Source organism: Artemia sp. Qi Xiang Cuo, chromosome 13, assembly GCF_049724085.1.
Source record: "Artemia sp. Qi Xiang Cuo chromosome 13, ASM4972408v1, whole genome shotgun sequence".
Taxonomy (NCBI): Eukaryota; Metazoa; Arthropoda; class Branchiopoda; order Anostraca; family Artemiidae; genus Artemia; species Artemia sp. Qi Xiang Cuo.
In genome coordinates this window covers 37606444-37625370 of record NC_142806.1, presented here as the reverse complement: position 1 = coordinate 37625370, position 18927 = coordinate 37606444, and the positions used below count along the sequence as shown (strand labels likewise).

At 36.4% G+C, this 18927-nt stretch overlaps 2 protein-coding genes across 2 annotated transcripts in view; both read right to left on the bottom strand.

Annotated features, from left to right (window-relative positions):
• twin (CCR4-NOT transcription complex subunit 6-like twin) overlaps positions 1-9432 on the bottom strand; it is a 77948-nt gene extending 68516 nt beyond the window's left edge. The window contains exon 1 of the mRNA XM_089099612.1: positions 9414-9432. The gene's annotated coding sequence lies outside the window, so the exon portion shown is untranslated. The remainder of the gene's footprint in view (positions 1-9413) is intronic.
• Tmtc3 (Transmembrane O-mannosyltransferase targeting cadherins 3) overlaps positions 1-18927 on the bottom strand; it is a 586368-nt gene that overhangs the window by 544361 nt on the left and 23080 nt on the right. The window lies entirely within an intron of this gene.

Genomic DNA, 18927 nt, shown 5'->3' with positions numbered 1-18927 from the left:
CAATTAGACTAGTTCCTTTAAAACGATCTAAATCCACTCCTACATCGTTGTTCTTCACTGCGTGTGCACCGTGATTGACAGCAATAGCTGTAGACATTCTTTAAAATATTTCTTAAACACTGTCTCACACATGCCAGCATTCGTATCCATGCTTACACATAGCATATACTTTGCACAGTGAATTCGGCAGTATTGTTAGCTCTACACATCCCAGTAGTAAACTACCGCATCAGTTCCTTTCACTATCGATGCTCTCAATCAACTGACAGGATGTATTATTACTAGTTAAGTCTCCACTGCGTTTCACTTCAGTCTGCCTAACGAAGCTAACTTGTCCTGGATTACAAAAACTTTCAAATAAGCTCATCATTTTCTCTGATCTTGGTAAAAGCTGCTTGTTTGAATATGAAAAGTGTGATAGCAGAAGGATGCACGATAAAGGCAGATCTAGAGCAAAATCTTGGAGTCAGGGGGGTAATGGGACAAGGGCGTCTAATTGACAAGTTTATTTGAGAAAAGAGTAAAAAAAACGGAATGAGGGTGCCAGAAAAATCTTAGAGGTAGCCCTCTGATGCACGACGCTGGAGAGCAATTCCTGATTTTCTCGCACTGGATATATTTAGCCGTTTAATCCCATTTAGGAGGAGACAATTTAAAGAGGGAGTGACTTTACTCTGACTTTATACTGGAGAAGAACAGTTCTTGATTTAACTTTCGTACTGGCCAATTCCTTGAAAACGAGAGACAGATAATTTGAATGAAATTTGCAGGGCATTATGGGGAAATCGTGATACTCATTAGAACTGGGCTGTCCCCAGTCCTCCCCTTTGTTCTGAAGTACCTATGTCAGTGTACAATGAACCTAACGAAGGTCAGTAGAGCTTACCAAATTTTTATTCTTCCCTAAATAATCTTTTGTTTGTTTTTTGTTTTTCATTTACATAAGTCAATTTCGAAATCAATGAAAGCTTGTTTTACTATCAAAGTTGACAAGGCTGGTGCATATTAAATGTGTGTTTTATAAGAAATGACAAAAGTAATAACACAGATACTACCGCCGGAGGGTCATAAGTAGGCCTACTTTGCAAGAACACCGCCAAGAATCCCCCCCCCTCAGGAAGGAAGTGCGCTTCTAGGAGTTGTTTTTATCACAGTTTGAGCGAAATTAATTGCTGTTTTTCCTTTTTGACACATTTTTTAAACGTTTCTTGTTTTCCAATTCACGAAAATGCGTGTATGTGGGAGGGGGGTAAAAATTCAGATACAAAAAAGCTATTTTTCAAAATCTGAAGGGATTTTCAAAATATGGGGAACAATTAGCCCCTGGTCCCTTTCTAGAGACTTCCAGGGTTCTTCACGACCTTCGAATTTATACGGTTGTAAATCACACATTTTCTTAGGTGTTTTCACGAGGAAAAATGCATGTCACATAATGCGACACCAATGATAACTATACTTCACACCAATATTATCCTGTAAATCTGACCTCATGTAACATTCTTGCTTAGGCTTTTTTTTTTTTTTTATTTGTTACACAGGGGAAGGAGCTTATTTATACGGATGTAATAAATCTAATCTATCGAATTTAGACTTAAAATTAAAACACAAAAAATTAATAGTACAATTATGTCCGTGCCTTCTGCTACAACGTAAAGGTATTATTACTGTAAGTCCTAATTGTTAATACAGTATGAATCTTACTATTTCAAAAGCTAAATTCAAATAATGAATCCAAAAGAAGACTAACCAATACAAATCGTCAACAAGGATTTTAAGTTCAGAAACACTAAGAAGTGATAAACTAAATGGTTTTGTTTTACCATTACTCACCAAGACGCAAGTCAAATGATTTGAGGTAAACCAACTAAGATCTCCACCAGCATAAAAAGCAAATTTTTTTTTCAGCAAAATAAATTTTAAGTGATTTATTAAGCGTCCAGCTTTTTTTTTTTCTTTTTCAAACGTATAGTGAGAGTTCTTTAATAGACATCAAGCTAGAAAGAACTTATAAATGAAACCACAAGGTTCACCACACTATAACAAACATGAGACATCAGAAGCCACTTGAAATTACTTAACGCTCGGAATAGAATAAGCAAAAGGGCAAACATAGAGCAAACAGAATGTACACACCCAAATTACCTAATTTTAGCTTGCTCACTACACCTAGGAAATCAAGATGGAAAACTTTTATTCTAGAACACAAGTTATCTGTACCACGGGATTTCTCCAATCCGGCAAATCTATGGTATCACCAAAGAAGATAAAATGCACCATATTCGCCCTAAAAGGTACCATATGTGTATGTTCTTTTTCCTCTATTATTCTGCTTCTTTTCTCGCTCTTTTTGTTTGTTTTGGTAGTCTATGGATGATTTATGTTAGTAAAATACTCTTTTTGTGAGTCTAATTCCTCAAGAAAAAAAAATCAGGTACCATACACAGAAATGGAACTTAATTCACGTTCTCTATTAAACACATACGCACAACGTCGCAGAAACTCAAAATAGGGCCTCTGGGCCTTTGCCCAGCCCTTATGGAATTTCAAATTTTTTGCAGCCTGTCCCATAATTTGCTCATATAGTTCGGTTGCTGCATTGCTCATATAGTTCGCTCGTTATAGCATTTTTACAAATTGCCCAAACGCCGTGGGAATATTTTTGATATCGAGCAAAGAATGGAGTATGAGTATATTAACCATTTTTGGTCAGGAGTTAAAAAAGGACTAAAAAAAAGCACAAAAATCATCTGAATGCACTTTTGCGTAATTATGCATCTGTCGTTTTTTTCTTTTCTTTCCTATGTCGCCGCAACTTAAGTTCATTGTGTGAAGAATTGTAAGTGGTTATCCTCTACAGAATTTACGGAAAGTGTGAACCTCATTGACGAATATGACGTTACGTTAAACAAACTGAGTATAATTCTTGTTCGGGGTGAAAAAGGATGGTTTTCCCTTGCCTTTGAACCAGAGCCTACTAAGGTGCTACCTTGAAGTGAATTTCACAGTCCACATCGAAGAGGTTTAATCGAAGTTTTTCAGCCAAGCTTTCAATTCTTCAAGCCGCGCCTGATTTTGGATTGAAAGCCCCAAAAAACAATAATTCAAATATTGTAAACACAATGACAAACCACGCTTTGCGATCCATTTCTCTATTGACAGATACCCGTTTTACTAGTTTCCTTTAGCACAATATATCGCTTGGGTACCAGCTAATACATAAGTACCCATTTCTGTCTATGATTTCATTTTCCACGTTCGGGACAGAAGAAAAATAAGTTCGCATTGCTTGGAGGTATCACAAGTACCTCCAGAGCTTTAACCATTGCTAAGGAAATGGGGAATTTCCCCTTTTTCCTTTCTTGGTAGTGATATTAGAAAGTTGGCTTGGGGCAGCGAAATCTAATTCTGAACCAAGATAGATTGATAGATTATTTTTTAATCTTATCAGTAATGTTTGAAAAGCAGATCAGATTACATAACGTCAGTCTTTTGAACAAAAATTTGGAGTCGAGACAGATAATTTGTAAAATTTTGAGGGGTGGACAACTTCATCGTTGATGTGTTTATTGGAAAAAAGAATTACGATAGCAGTAAAATGGGATAAACCCTTGTTCAATGTAAATCTGGTCAAGTCTTGGTTAAGTAAAGAAACGAGTTAATTCCTGACTCAATACAAAAACGAGCCAGGTCGGAGCTACAGTCAGAACTCTCCTACTGACAACCTCTTAGCACAAAGGTAGGGAGATAGCGCTTAAAAAAAAAAAAAAATCAGAGACGTCCCATGATCTTTAATTTGTGCAATTGAAGGTACACCATATAAAATGTTCCAATGATGACGCTGGTTACACCACTATTGCCAGGGATAGTGGTGCTAGTCTGAACTGATAAATGCAAAAAACTTGAAAAATGATATGAATAAGTAGTTTAGCTATCCTCGGCTGAATCGGAAACACATTCAGAGTATGACAGTCAAACTGAGTCGCTGGATAGCATTCGTGCGTTTTCTCTTGGGAGAATAGATTCAGTTTGTAGTGATATAAATGTCTTATAAGTTTTGTTCCAGAATCTCTTACCGAAAGATAAAGACACAGATTTATAATCGCAAAACTGAATCTAAAACAAAACTGACTCCACTCTAATCAAACTTGACTCTTAACAGCAATTTATCGAGTTCAATCTTCAGGCTTATTGGATTGTTCTTAGAGAAAAAAAAAATATGAGGGTGGATGAAAAGGGTGCTTAAAGGTGATTCCTTGAAGTCCTTGAATCCCCCTCTCTATTTTACGTTTGCTACATAAACAATTAATATATCAACACTTAGAAAACATCAAAGGGTCAGTTTAAATTAAAAAAAAGAGGAAAAGTGTCAATAGCTTATTAGAAAGAGAGGCCACGTCGTAATATGGGTGCATGTTTTCACTTTCAGACTTTCGCAGCGAGACAAAAAACGCATGGTTTTTGGACACAACTGAATGGACAGTAATCTCAGCAAACTGGTGTGTATTAATTGCACAATAATGACGTGGTGATAAAATGCCCTTGAAAAATGTTATTCCATCATTTAAGTGAAAGTATTCTGTTTTTAGCCTTTTTTGTGACCGCCATATTGTCTTGCATGAATGCACGATCAAAACAAGCCAACTTTATAAGATCGTTAAGTCCATTCTTAAAGGGGGAATATGTTTACGTCCAGGCTCTTTTGCTCCGTTGATTATTACTACCAATTTGTTGCAGCCAGTAGTAAAAAAGAACAGATAAGGACATTTTAAGATTATTATACACGTCATCTTTCCTTCTTTCCAGTATCGGTATATTTTAACTTCAGGATTTTTTTAATTATTAAAGGACTTGTTTTAACATTATTCCATTCATCATAATTGAAAGGACCCTTTGATATCCCAAAAACCAAGAAACAATCCGAAATAATAGTTCAAATCTGGCCTCCAAACAATAAGACTGCAGGAAACAACCTCAACACTGGTTGTTCCCTGAACTCCATCACAATAATACAAGCCTGGATATAAGAATACGATCAAATGATTTATCAAGACAACATTTCAATCTCTCAAACAGTTCGTGGTAACAAACTGTATGTAAGAAGCAACCCGGCTCAATAGTAACCGAAACTCTAAAAAGCGGAATTTTGATACCAAACATACATGAAAAGAATCGGATTTTTATGCTGATTTTAAATATATAAGTTTCATCGAGTTTAGTCTTACCCATCAAAATTTAAGACCCTGAGAATGTTTGCCTTATTTTCGAAAAGGGGAAAACATCCCCTAAAAGTCATATGATCTTAATGAAAATCGCACTATCAAGTTCAGCGTATCAGAGAACCCAACGGTAGAGGTTTCAAACTCATGTCTGCCTAAATGTGGAATTTTGTATTTTTTTTGCCAGAAGAAAGATCACGGAAGCGTGTTTATTTGTTTGTTGTTTTTTTTCTCGTTTTTTTAGGACCCCAGTGGTCCTAGAATATCGCAAGAGTGCTTGTTCAAACGGAAATTAAAAGTTCTAGTGCCCTTTTTAAGTGACACAAAAAATGGAGGGCAACTAGGCCCCCTCCCACCCTCATTTTTTCCTAAAGTCACCCGATCAAAATTTTAAGATGGCCATTTTGTTCAGCATAGTCGAAAAATCTAATAACTATGTCTTTGAGGATAACTTAATCCCCCACATTCTCCGGGGGAAGAGCTGCAAGTTATGAACTTTGTCCATATTTTACATATAGTATTCACACAGACGTTTTCAGGGGGGGGGGGTTTCTGATGAGCGGGGGTCGAGGGTTACGTGGGAGGATTTTCATGGAGGAGCTTTTCATGGGGGAAGGGAATTTTCAATGAAGGGCGCACCGGAGTTCCCAGCATTATTTAAAAAACAATCAGAAATAAAATAAAAAACAAATTTTTTCAACTGAAAGTAAAGAGTAACATTAAAACTTAAAACGAACAGACATTATTACGTATATGAGGGGGTTCGTCCCCTCGTCAATACCACGCTCTTTACGCTAAAGTTTGTTAAGTATTTTCAAAAGAATTATTTATTCTAATTAAACGGCCTTTGTGACTCAGGGGTCATTCTTCAAGAATTGGAACAAAATTCGAATTTTAGCATAAAGAGCGAGGTATTGACGAGGGAACGAACCCCCTCATATACGTAATATTTTCTTTTCGTTTTAAGTTTTAATATTGCTCCTTACTTTCAGTTGAAAAAACTTTTTTTTTGTTTAATGTAACTAAGAGATCAAACTCAAATAAAGAACAGTTTCAACATTAATATTTGAAAAAGAAATCCTTATGTCACAGATGAATGAAAGATCTTAAGCCGAACTGGCCAGCCATGACAAAAAATTAACAAAGAGAGAAAAAACGACAAAGAAGACTGCGGCCAGTAGAGAGAAAAGATGACAAACTAAAACAACGCAGATATTTCACGTGTATCCAAACTAGGCGTCTTCAGCACAAGAGAAACAAAGACAAAAAAAAAAAAACTAAACTAAAAACAAGTAAAACCACCACCAATAAAATACAATTTTCGTAACTGATCCACGTAGGGAAAAGAAGCTATTAGAGTTACTTCGATGAGAACATCAAAGCAACTGATGTTCTCATCGAAGTAACTCTAACAGCTTCTTTTCCCTACGTGGATCAGTTGCAACAATTGTATTTTATTGGTGGTGGTTTTATTTGTTTTTAGTTGTTAGTTTTTTATCTTTGTTTTTCTTGTGGTGAAGACGCCTAGTTTGGATACAGGTGAAATATCTGCGTTGTTTTAGTTTGTCATCTTTTCTCTCTACTGGCCGCAGTCTCGTTTGTCGTTTTTTTCTCTTTTTTAATTTTTTATTATGTTACAGATTCAGTCCAACCAGGACAACCAACTCCATGAATAACGGGGCCTACCCAACTACGAATTCGTCCCATTTGCTTCTTTAACTTTCACCTTGTTTATCAATTTTGTAAAGATTAATACGTTTCAAAGAAAAGTAAAGAGCTACATTAAACCAAAGACGAGCAGAAATAAAGTCAAATAATAATTCAAGCTTAAAACAAGCAAAAATCAATATCAATAAATAAACAAAACCAATATAAACAGAAATTTCATTAAAGGATCAATTTAAACTTGAAACAAACAAAAACCACTACAAAGAGGAGTAGGACTAACCTATGCCCTGGAAGTTTCAACTAAATACCCTTGGCCATTCCTGATATTTTACAAAGGCGCCCTTTTCTAAACCTGGATCCACATAGTGTCTTTTGATTTAGTTCAACATTTTCTAAATATTCTCCTAAATTTTCAAATCGACATCCTTAGCCGATTCTGAGGTATTGCAGATGCGTTTTTGACAACCAGGATGCACATATTTTCTTTTTAGGAAGTTTAACATCCCCCTGAAAATTCCCTGGAAGTTCCAAGTTAATACCCTTAGCCGTTCCTGAGATAATGTAGATACATCCTTTTGACCTTAAAGTTTCAACATAATACCCTTAGCCATTCCTGAGATATTGTAGATATTCCAATATATGACATAGTCTTTTGATTTAGTTTTACATCCCCTTCAACATAACCTGAAAGTTTCAACTCAGCCATTCCTGAAATATATTGGGGGGGGGGGGGGAGGTGTTGTTGATTTAGTTGTCTAAGGGTCTAGTGTCTTTTGATTTGGTTTTAAATCCCCTTTAGCATACCCTTAAAGTTTCAACCTAATATCCTTAGCCATATCTGAGATACTACAGATATGTCCTTTTGGCGACCTGGATGCACACAGTGGTTTTTAGTTAATTCAACATTCTTCTCAACATATCCTGGAAGTGTCCTGGAGCTTGATGCCCTAAGCTGTTCCTTAGATATTGCCGATGCGCCTTTTTGACAACCTGCATCCACATAGTGTGCTTTGATTTATTTCAACATTCCCTGAGAGTTTCACCTTAATACTCTTAGGCTTTTTGGAGACCCAGGATCAAACATGCCCCCTTTCCCAATAACAAAACATGTGTAGTCAATGGGCGACTTGCATAACTTACAGCCCTTGTCCTAGATGCTTCGGGGGATCATGCCATCTCTAGAGGCTAATTATTGGACCTTTTGACTAATTTGAACAGAATAGCTATCTCAAATTTTGATCCCATGTCTTAGGGGGGGGGGAAGACAGCTTAAAAGGACGTGCGAGGGGGTTGATTACCCTCCGATCACGTTTGACTCTTAAAAAAGGCACTAGAACTTTCAATTTCCAATCGAATGAGCCCCCTCCAAAGTTTTTACAACCTCCTTCCGTACGATGTGGCCTGGTGAAGAAAAAAGAAAGCAGAACAGAACAGAAACAGATTGAAGCCATAACACCCTTTACTTAGGAAGCGCTATTTCGTTGCCTATGATTTAACCCCCTCCTCTTATCCTCCCAAATAAAATTTCAGCATACTGTCCTGTTCTGATGCACAAGAATTCTTCTATAAGCTTGAGGGGTACTTGTTTAGAATCCAGAAAACACGCGAGAAGTGAAGTTTCGTTAATGCTAATGAAATATTACAACAGAGGATGAAAATATAACAGTTTAAGAACAGATTTGGGCTATATATTTGCACATTAGGGGGGGGGGGGTAAAGCATATCATATATTAAATACCTAACTTAACCTAACCTAGGTACCTTTTTTTGCCCATTCAACCCCAAAAAACTAAAGTTTAAATCTTTGTCACGAAATGAGCAATACCTCACAATGCAGCGAAAACCTATTTTTCATTAAATGTCTGAGATTTCGATGCGGTCTTACTCGCGTGTTTTCTGGATTCTAAACAAGTACCGCTTGAGGTTATAATGCCGAATAATCAAAACAGATGGACCTTCCCACGGATTCCAATTTGTAATAGAAACTTTACGATGACCTTCAATAAGCGGAAAATGATGAAACTATTTTAAAACGCAATGTAAAAAGATGGATAATTATATAAAGAAATTTTTCCCATTTAACAAATCTTCGTTTATATTTTACAGGATCAATAGCAAAAGTAGTGTTAATATTCTACCAGATAAACATTTCCTTCAGTTGCCTTTTACTAGAGAAATTGGTCAAGTGATGACAAATCAGTAGCCAAGTAATGCACCCCTTGGTGGGCCAGAATCAACCCAATCCAGGGTAGGTGTGCCTTGATCCTTAACTCATTCCAACGTCACCTGGCCGCCTTCCCAAGACTAAGGTAATTTAAGATATGGCTTAAAATAAAAATAGAGGATATGATTGCATTTTTGGTCAAAAAAGAAAAACAGAAACAATAAAAAAGGAGGCAGATCAATAGCCTCAAGCATTACTAGCCATAAGCAAGAGTAGATTTTCTCTTGTTTCAGTCGCCCATGGCTAATCAAACGTTCGGTCTTTTATTGACAAAGAAACCGACATCAATAGAACCTATAAATTACCACATCACAACAAAGCCAGAACAGGAAGAATGTGTAGCACTTTCACTTTCTCCATATCTTTGCCAAATAAAGCAGACGCGTTTTGTATACGAATCCTGCTTTTGGCTGTGTAGCTATGAATTAAAGCCCACGACTGACGGTTGGATGTGACCGCCTGACCCATAGAGCTACTTGCCTACTTTTTGGCTCAGACCCAAATGGGCCTGTGTGAAAGGTGAAACAGGATTACATGACCTTACTCAAAAGGTCCCAAATTACACAGAAAAAAAGTAGTTCAGAACGACATTCACAAGACAAAAGGTAATTTAAGGTAATGGGGCGTTTTCATCATTAACGCTGCAAAATTGTGGCAATTACTATGACAACAAAAAGTTGACACACCAGAAAGATCGGGCACCGAAAAGAATTTAGAAGGGGGGCAGTCTTTTCTTAGGCCTTTGCTATAAAAACAAAGTCTAAAGAATATATCTGATATGTTGATCAATGCTACCCTTCTAAATTCGAGATTAAGATATTTTGGTTCAGTTGGGCTCTTTCCTGGACAGGCCTATCTGGATTTATTTGAGATGAATTTTTCTTTCCACGAGTCTTTCTAATAAGTTTTGGACTTCTGTATTCATCGCTTCTCGCAGAAACATGAAATCCTTCTAATTACACTCAATTAGGGATGGGGAGACAACATTCAACTAATAATTAATCTATTCAACTAGGAAGTAAGTATTTGACATAAAATATGTCGCAACCATCCATTGATTTTATTCGTTCTACTTTTGGTCAATATAATTGTTGAATTATCACTAACACCGATAATTATTGGACTGATCCAAAATAATAATTTGGAAATGGATTGCGAAAAATCCATCTTAGAAGCTTTTTTCATCAGCGTACATATTTCTTCGTTTCAGAACAACACACCAAATAACAGTGCTTAAAAATACTTTAAATGGAACGCAGTCGAAAAATACCATGACTTTCAAATTAGCCCAAGAACTTCAGAAAAAGATGGCTAAAACTTATTTTGTGCCAAGTTTGTTTTAATAGTAGACCGTCAATATCAGCATAATACTTGGAAATGGACTCTCCTCTTTCCCTAAAAAACGGCATCTATATAACCCAATCTCAGCCTTCCCAGATTTTCTTCTTAGCTTAAAAGTGCTTTCAATCTCTCGTTTGCTGGTTTGATCGAAACTAAATTCAACCCCAGAACATCAAAGCAGGCACTTATCTCCTAGAACAGTCATATAAACCAGCAGTTTTTGTCGTTTTTTTTACAAATTTGTCCCTCCCTAAACTTATTAACAATGTATATACATAGAGTAAAGTTTAAATAACATAGTTGTAAGTGTCTTGACTATAGCCTATTAACATCCTTATTGGCATTGTATCAGCAATGCTGTATCCAGGGCCGTATCCACGGCAGGGGTTAGGGGGATGTAACCCCCTCCCTCCCGAAAAATTTGTGCGGCTCGTATAACCTTCATAAAAATGCACAAAAACATATTTTTGATAGTTTTTAAGTTTCTTTGTAAACACGCTCCCCCCCTGAACAAAATCCTGGATACAGCCGTGGTTGTATCGATTGTAAAAGTCTCAGACACAAGCGTCTCTTATTCGGTTGTCTTAATACGAAGATCAATTTGTAACTTCGCTTTTCAAAAAGCATAGTAACTTAAAACAACAATTCCTCGACGTTTTTGTAGGAAACGTGTTCTCATAGCCGCAATAGATGCTTGATAAGAAACGAAAGGGTAGTTTAGTTGTTATGGAATCCAGTAACCAGGTTTCGGTAGTTTTTCATTAAAAGACAATTTATATAAGACGAAAAATGTTAAAACCGGCTATCTAAGGATAATCAGAGAAAGTATAAGAAACAGCAAACCAAATGCCAAGAGAAACTATTGATCTTTGAAACCCGTCAAAGCCCGGAAATAGCAAATAACATTTTGTACAAATCCAACTGCTTTCTCCGAACAATCCTTACGCGCGCTGTGCAAGGAAAAGAAAGGCAAAAACTTGTTAAACTGGCTACCGCGAATTAATAGTATAAGGATGTTTGTTATAGAGAAATTTAGAATTTAATATAGAAACTTAGGATTCGAATACCATAGCTGTTTTGACATACATTTGGAGCAAACTTGCACGCACAGTCTATATCCTTTAGCTAAAGTCCAAGGTAAAGGAATAAATCCATGTAAAGGGACTTCCCGGAAGATTTTTTTTTTTAATGTCGTCTTTAAGTGGACTTTTCCTAGAATAATTTCTTACCTTGTTTCCTAAAGACTGATCCAACCTATGTATCCACAAAGATAACTGGTAATCACGGCACTAAGATTAAATTCATCTGTAACTTCCAAACGTAACCAAGATTTTAAAAAATTTCACCCTAAATGACATTTCTTGAATAGTCGAATCTTTTCTGGATGTCCACACCAAATCAGTAACCTCGAGAAGAAATTTTGAAATTTTCTAGCACAACCAAAAATTCATTGAATAATAATAATCATCCTAATTGAAATCAATAATAGGAAACACAAATCTTATGAATTCTTTAACAAATCATTCCATTTTGAAAAATTATAAAGAAGACATCAAATGGCCAAATTAGATGTGAGTCTATTTAATAAATTCGCTGGTTCTTTAGCTAGCAAAAAGCAAACTTCCCTGTTTGTTGCTTCTTTTAGCGCGATCGTGTCTTTAACGCTAGCAAATGACGGTATCTCGCCAGCGACCCCAACAATAGTGGGCTCAAGCCTTCGACCCTCGAAAATTTGACGTCAAGTGCCCTCCTTTCGATCGAAACGGTCGACAGCTTAGACCTGTGGTCCTTGCACGCCTGTTATCATTACGTCAAAATTTTCATTTTTGATAGTCTTTTTTATGGTTCAGATTTTTTGCAGCCATGATTCAAAATTTATTCTGCATACAATTTCTCGTTTCTAGCGTAATTAGTCTAGGTACTATTTTAGTTCAGCCCCCCCCCCACGCACACACACCAACACAAACACATACAAGTAGATAAACACACAAACACACGCACGCAAATGCACTCACATACACGAACGCACATACAAACACGCATAAGCACACATCCATTCACAGACAAACACGGGCATATACACACACACACGCGCGCACACACACACATACTTGATTTTGTACCATATTTAATCATAGATCTGTAGAAATAAAAGCGTATTTTTTCACCTTAAGAAATACATGGGTTGTAAATTTGCACAGATCTCTATTGCAAGCTTTTTGTTCACACGAACTTTCTATTCATCTTTGTCTTATTCTATTTTCACGAAATGTTCCTTTTTTGGTACTTATTACATTAAAGTACCAGAGAAAATAAAAGTGAAATCACATTTTTTAATATGGGTAAGCGGGAACTAACACTACCATATATTTCTTTAAAAATTAGGAGAACCCTGGAACTCAATTTTTAATGAAAAAGACCTCCAAAGCAGTTAGGTAGTTTTACACTTGGCAGGCGCCAAGTTTGAAAATAAGGAACATGTGTGAAAAATCACAAGAAAATGAGCAAAAGGGAAATATCATCATGGAGCTATAGAAACTGTAACTTTCCTGAATGCTTTAGCAAAAGACAAACACTGTCACAAAACTAAGCTACGCGTTAATATGGATATTATTAACATTAATCAAGATTAAAAATTTCAGAATATTAATAAATTGACTTACCTAAAAATAACCTATTTAGAACAACCAATTAGGCTATTCTATTCTGTTATATTTATCCCTTTAGTTGACTATTGACACATGAATAGAATCATTATCTTCTGTTATAAAAATGTCACTTTTATTACTTAATTTTTACATATTCTCACTAGCCTAAATATGTTCAATAGCCCGACTAAACATATTGGTTGTATCATCATATTGATCATTGTATTACTTAACGATCAGATGTAGATAAATTAGGTTTTACAAACGCTAATTTATCTTTATAAACTTGTTTATAAACCAGAAAAGTTTCCGCTGGCCTCTATTCACAGTTCAGTAGTGGCAACAACGGTGAGGATTTACACAACAAGAAAAATATTAATAGGTGCATAGCAACCAAAAGAAAAATCGTGAAAAATCACGATTTTCAGGCATGAATAGACCGAAGATGGGGCCACGGGACAAAAACTGTTTTAATTTGGTTTCACTTTTTCATTTTGGTTTCATATTTCACTCGGTACCTTGATCTTCGAGAAGGATCACATCTCACCCGTACCAACGAGGGCTACCAGCTGCAGTATACAATTATCAATGACAATAATAGCATATAGAAATTGCAGAAGAGAAAGAACAATAACGCCAGTGTTGGCACTTGTATGTAGCTGCAAGCTCAATGGTGGAAGTTAGTGCATCTTCTAAAGGCCAATATCGCGACCCAAAGAGCCCCCATCACTAGAATAACTGGAAAACCATCACCAGAAAACATACTATTTGGCATTTCAAACCCCCCAAATCCTTGGATTTTTCCTCCAAGAAATCGGACCAATGGTCATAGCAAATGGAGAGAGGGCCAACATTCAACTGGAAATGTTTTTTCCCAGAGCTATTCTCAAGTAGAAAAGAGATCCCACCTCTAGACTACCGTTTTCAACCCTTTTGTCTCAAATAGAAAACATGCCGTCGGACAAAACTATGAGACAGCCATTCCGTTTGATATAATGGAAAACCCTTTCAAAATCCACTAGTTTACAAGGGTATACTCTCTAAGCGGTAATGTATTTCGTTCTCAACCTCCTTCTTATGCAGTTTGTGATTTAGCCTACTCACTAGAAAAGAATAGACAGCATTTAAGAAGAAGAAAACAGTTTTATTGATACAGAATTACAGAGGGACACTGATAAATACAACTAACAGATTAACCGGGATATGAGGGGAGTGTGGCCCACTCAACTTCCCGTTCTCTGTTCTAAAGCTTTTAGTAACGCATTTAACCTCGTATTTAACCTATTTCCTGCCTATCTTAAGTCTTAACGCCACTCTTTGCTTTAACGGTACAAAAGATGTAACTTAAAGAATGAATTTACAGCACAGAATAGCCCATTGGAAGAAGTTCTCAAGTTTTCACTTCTGTCCCTTCCCTGCATACATGACTTGAAAGATCACTCGAAAACCTTTTTAAATTGAAAAAGTTTTGTTCAGTATAGACTGCTTCTCCTGGACCGCATGCTTTGAGATGAGGGTTCCCATGACTTCAGTCAGATTCTACCCCAAACTTGATTCTTTTAAAGATAAGTGACTTTGAAGGGAAAAAAAATAATTTCATTAGAGTTGGAAATATCCTACTTAGCGATCCCTTACATCGCCAGTCCGTTCCTAAAATTTTCAGAGACCTAAGACTGCTGAAGTAGAACTTTTGGAATGAGACGCTTAATCTTAGTACTGCCGTCCAAACAAGATTAAGATGCTTAAAATAATTGCAAAACGCGAAATACGACCAAATATTATGCATGATGCAAATATTATGCTATTGACACAAGCATCAATATTTTATAATAAGCCTACATTTATTTAATAAAAATCGAGTTTAACATACCAGAGGACCCTAGAGCCGAGGATTTTTTTTTTTAATATACATTAAATAATATACACCCTTTCGTTTTGGGTACGACGATATGATCTTCATTGTCTACGACAAGAAACTCTTTGTATCTACTTGACTTTGATCATACGGAGCACACCCTCCCAATTTGTCACTACCCACTCCCCCCCCAAAAAAAAAACAACATCTGATCAAAATTTGAGACAGTAATTTTGTTCAAAATAGTCGAAAAGTCCAAGAAATATGCCTCGGGGATGACATGACACCCACAACCCCTGGGAAAAGGCCCATTGCTTAATATCGTAAAAGGCCCATTGCTTAAACATAGGCTTTACAATTGGAAAAGGTGGCATGCTTTATCCTGGATTTCCAATAAGCTTGATACGCTCGGAGATCATTCTCTGGGCCAAGGAGTGGAGGGATTGTACTGTGGATACGACAAGCGTACCAGAGTAAATCAGAATACGCTTTATACACCCGATTTTTCAAACTATATATAATATCTTGGAAGAGGGAAAGAGATCATCAGTTTCTGTTTCCAATCCTTACATAAACAATGTTTTTGCACTAAAAGCTCCTACGAAAAATAATCTATGCACAGTTGAATGGTAAGACAGACCAAAAGGCACTATGTGCTTTCAGGTGGTCGACATGGCGTATACGCATCTCAGGAACAACTTGGGATATTAAATTGGAACCTTCAGGGGATACTCAGGGTTTGTATTGGAAGAAAAATTGGTTATACTGAGGGATGTCAATCGTCGGAAGGGGACACCTGCCTCCTAGGACTTTTATAACCACCTCTCCAATTTTAAGAAATGCCTTCCTTGGGGGTATTCTAATTCAACATGCCTATTTTTGGCAGTTTCTTCGAAAAAAAGGGAAAAAACAAGTAGAAGGGGGGTGTTACTCGTGACAGCACACCAAATATGGGCATAGAATACTGACAGCACACCATATTTGGACATAGAATATTGACAGCACACCATACATGGGTACGGAATCCATAGGGAGAATGATTGCGTAATCGGTCAATGACCTCCTTTTCCAAGGTCGATGTTGTTGTTGTTTCCGAGGCAATTGTCAAGGTCGATGTTGTTGTTGTTGTAAGTGCACGCTCTCAGCGAATGTTATGCCGTCATTGGGAATTTGGAACACCTGTGCTGTCGACCTCAATTCCCCTATCGTGAATCAATAATTCCCCTTAGAAACAACAAATTATTCCCCTTTCTTGTCAGATCAATCAACCAATGACATCATCTGTCAGACTTTAAAAATTTTCGCCTAGAAACGATTCACCAGGAATAGATCCAAGTCATTAATGTCTTTGCCCCGGAAACAACTCTTTTAGTCGAACTCCAAAAGATATTATTAACCAAACACCATGGAAACAATTCTCAAAGAAACATCTCAGCGATAAATTGTTTAAGCGCGGGAATCAGGTTTCTAATTAATTTGAAATGCATTAGCGCAGAGATGCCAAAAACAAATGGAACACGCTGAATTACGTTTAGGGATTATTTGGGCGAAACTGTTTTAGACAGGTTATGGAATTATTTCGACGAAACAGATAGAGACATTTTAAAAGATGATTTTTGAAGAGATTTTGGAAGAGGATTTGAGGGTAAAACTCTGTGGTCGTTATAATACACAAGTTTCATTTGAACAGTGTTGTGAGGTCCTTTACCCCAACCCCAAAGGGTTCCGATCCCCCTACCCCAACCCCGAAGGAAGCCCCCGGTCCTCAAAGGTCCCCACAAGCACCCAAAGGGCCACCAGCGCCCCCAAAGGCCCACCCCAGACCCCCAAAGGCCCTCCCCGGGCCCCTCAAAGGCCCATCGGACCCCCAAAAGACCAACAGGGTCCCAAAGGCCCTCCACCGGTCCCCAAATGTCCCCCCGGCTCCCCACTGGCCCCCCGGCCCCCCCCAGGCCCGCCCCCGGGCCCCACAGGTCCCCCGGGCCAGAGAAGTACCGCCGGGATGCGCCTTGGGCCAGGAAAGCACCGCAGGATGTGCCGCAGGGATACGCCGCAGGGGATGCGCCGCAGGGAAGCGCCGCAGGGATGCGCCGCAGGGATGCACCGCAGGGATATCAATTTAAGAAAATTTAGAATTAAAGTGAAACTTTTCATCTTCACGGAAAATAATCACAATCATAGTATAACTTTTCCTATCTTCTACGGAAAAATTTAGAACTGAACTTAAGATTTTTTATGTCTTGGTCAACTTAAAATTGAAGTGGAAACTTTTTATTTTCTCTGGAGAAATTAGAATTGAATTATGTTCTTTGGTAAAATTCAGATGAGAACTTGAACTTTTCTATCTTGTAAGAAAAATTTGGAACAGTATTTTAAATGTTTTCATCTCTTTGAGAAAAATCTGAATTGAAGTGTAAAATTTTATATTATTTTAGGAAAATAGAATTGATCAATAACTTATTTCATTTTCATTGAGAAAATTCAGAATCGAAGTTGAACTTTTCTTCTTCTGGGACAATATTTGGAACAGAACTTTAAATTTTTTCATCTCTTTGAGAAAGGTCGGAATTGAATTTAAGAAAATTTAGAATTAAAGTGAAACTTTTTATCTTCATGTAAAATAATCTGTGTAATCTTTATATTGTATATTGATATATTATAATTAAATTTTTTTATTTTTTAAAATTAATAAGATAACTTGAACTTTTATATCTTCTATGAAAAATTTGGAACAGTATTTAAAATTTTTTAATCCCTTTGAGAAAAATCTAAACTGAAGTGGAAAATGTTTACATTATTTTGGGAAAATAGAATTGATCAATAACTTATTTCATTTTCATTGAGAAAATTCAGAATCGAAGTTGAACTTTTCTTCTTCCGGGAAAATATTTGGAACAGAACTTTAAATTTTTTCATCTCTTTGAGAAAGGTCGGAATTGAATTTAAGAAAATTTAGAATTAAAGTGAAACTTTTTATTTTCATGGAAAATAATCAGAATCATAGTATAACTTTTCCTATCTTCTACGGAAAAATTTAGAAGTGAACTTTAAATTTTTCATGTCTTGGTGAACTTAAAACTGAAGTGGAAGCTTTTTATTTTCTCTGGAGAAATTAGAATTGAATTATGTTCTTTGGTAAAATTCAGAAGAGAACTTGAGCTTTTCTATCTTCTATGAAGAATTTAGAACAGTATTTTAAATTCTTTCATCTGCTTGAGAAAAATCTGAATTGAAGTGGAAATTTTTATATTATTTTAGGAAAATAAAATTGATATGGGTACACACACAAAAACTCACACACACACAAAAGCTTACACACACACACAAAAAAACTTACAGACACAAAAAAAATTTACACACACACAAAAACTTACACACACACAAAAACTTACACGCACACACAAACATACACACACACACAAAAACTTACACAAAAAAAAAAAATTACCCACAAACACTCACAAAAACTTACACACACACAAAAACTTACACACTAAAACCAACATACACACACACAAAAAAATACACACACAAAAAAAACTAAAAAAAAAAAAAAAACTAACACAAAAACAAAAACTTACACACACACACAAAAACTTACACACACACAAAAACTTACACACACACACAAACTTACACACACAAAAAAAAACTTACACACACACAAAAAATTATACACACACAAAAATTTACACACACACTAAAACTAACACACACACACACAAAAACTTACACACACACACACACAGAAAACTTACACAAATACAAAAACTTACACACACACACACACACACACACACAAAAACTTACACACACAAAAACATACACACACACACAAACACACACAAACTTACACACACACACAAAAAACAATATAAACAAACCAATGGCATGAAAAAAACCAAACATAAACACACACACACAAAAAAAAACAACCACGAAAAAAAAAACAAGAACAAAATATCTAACATGCAC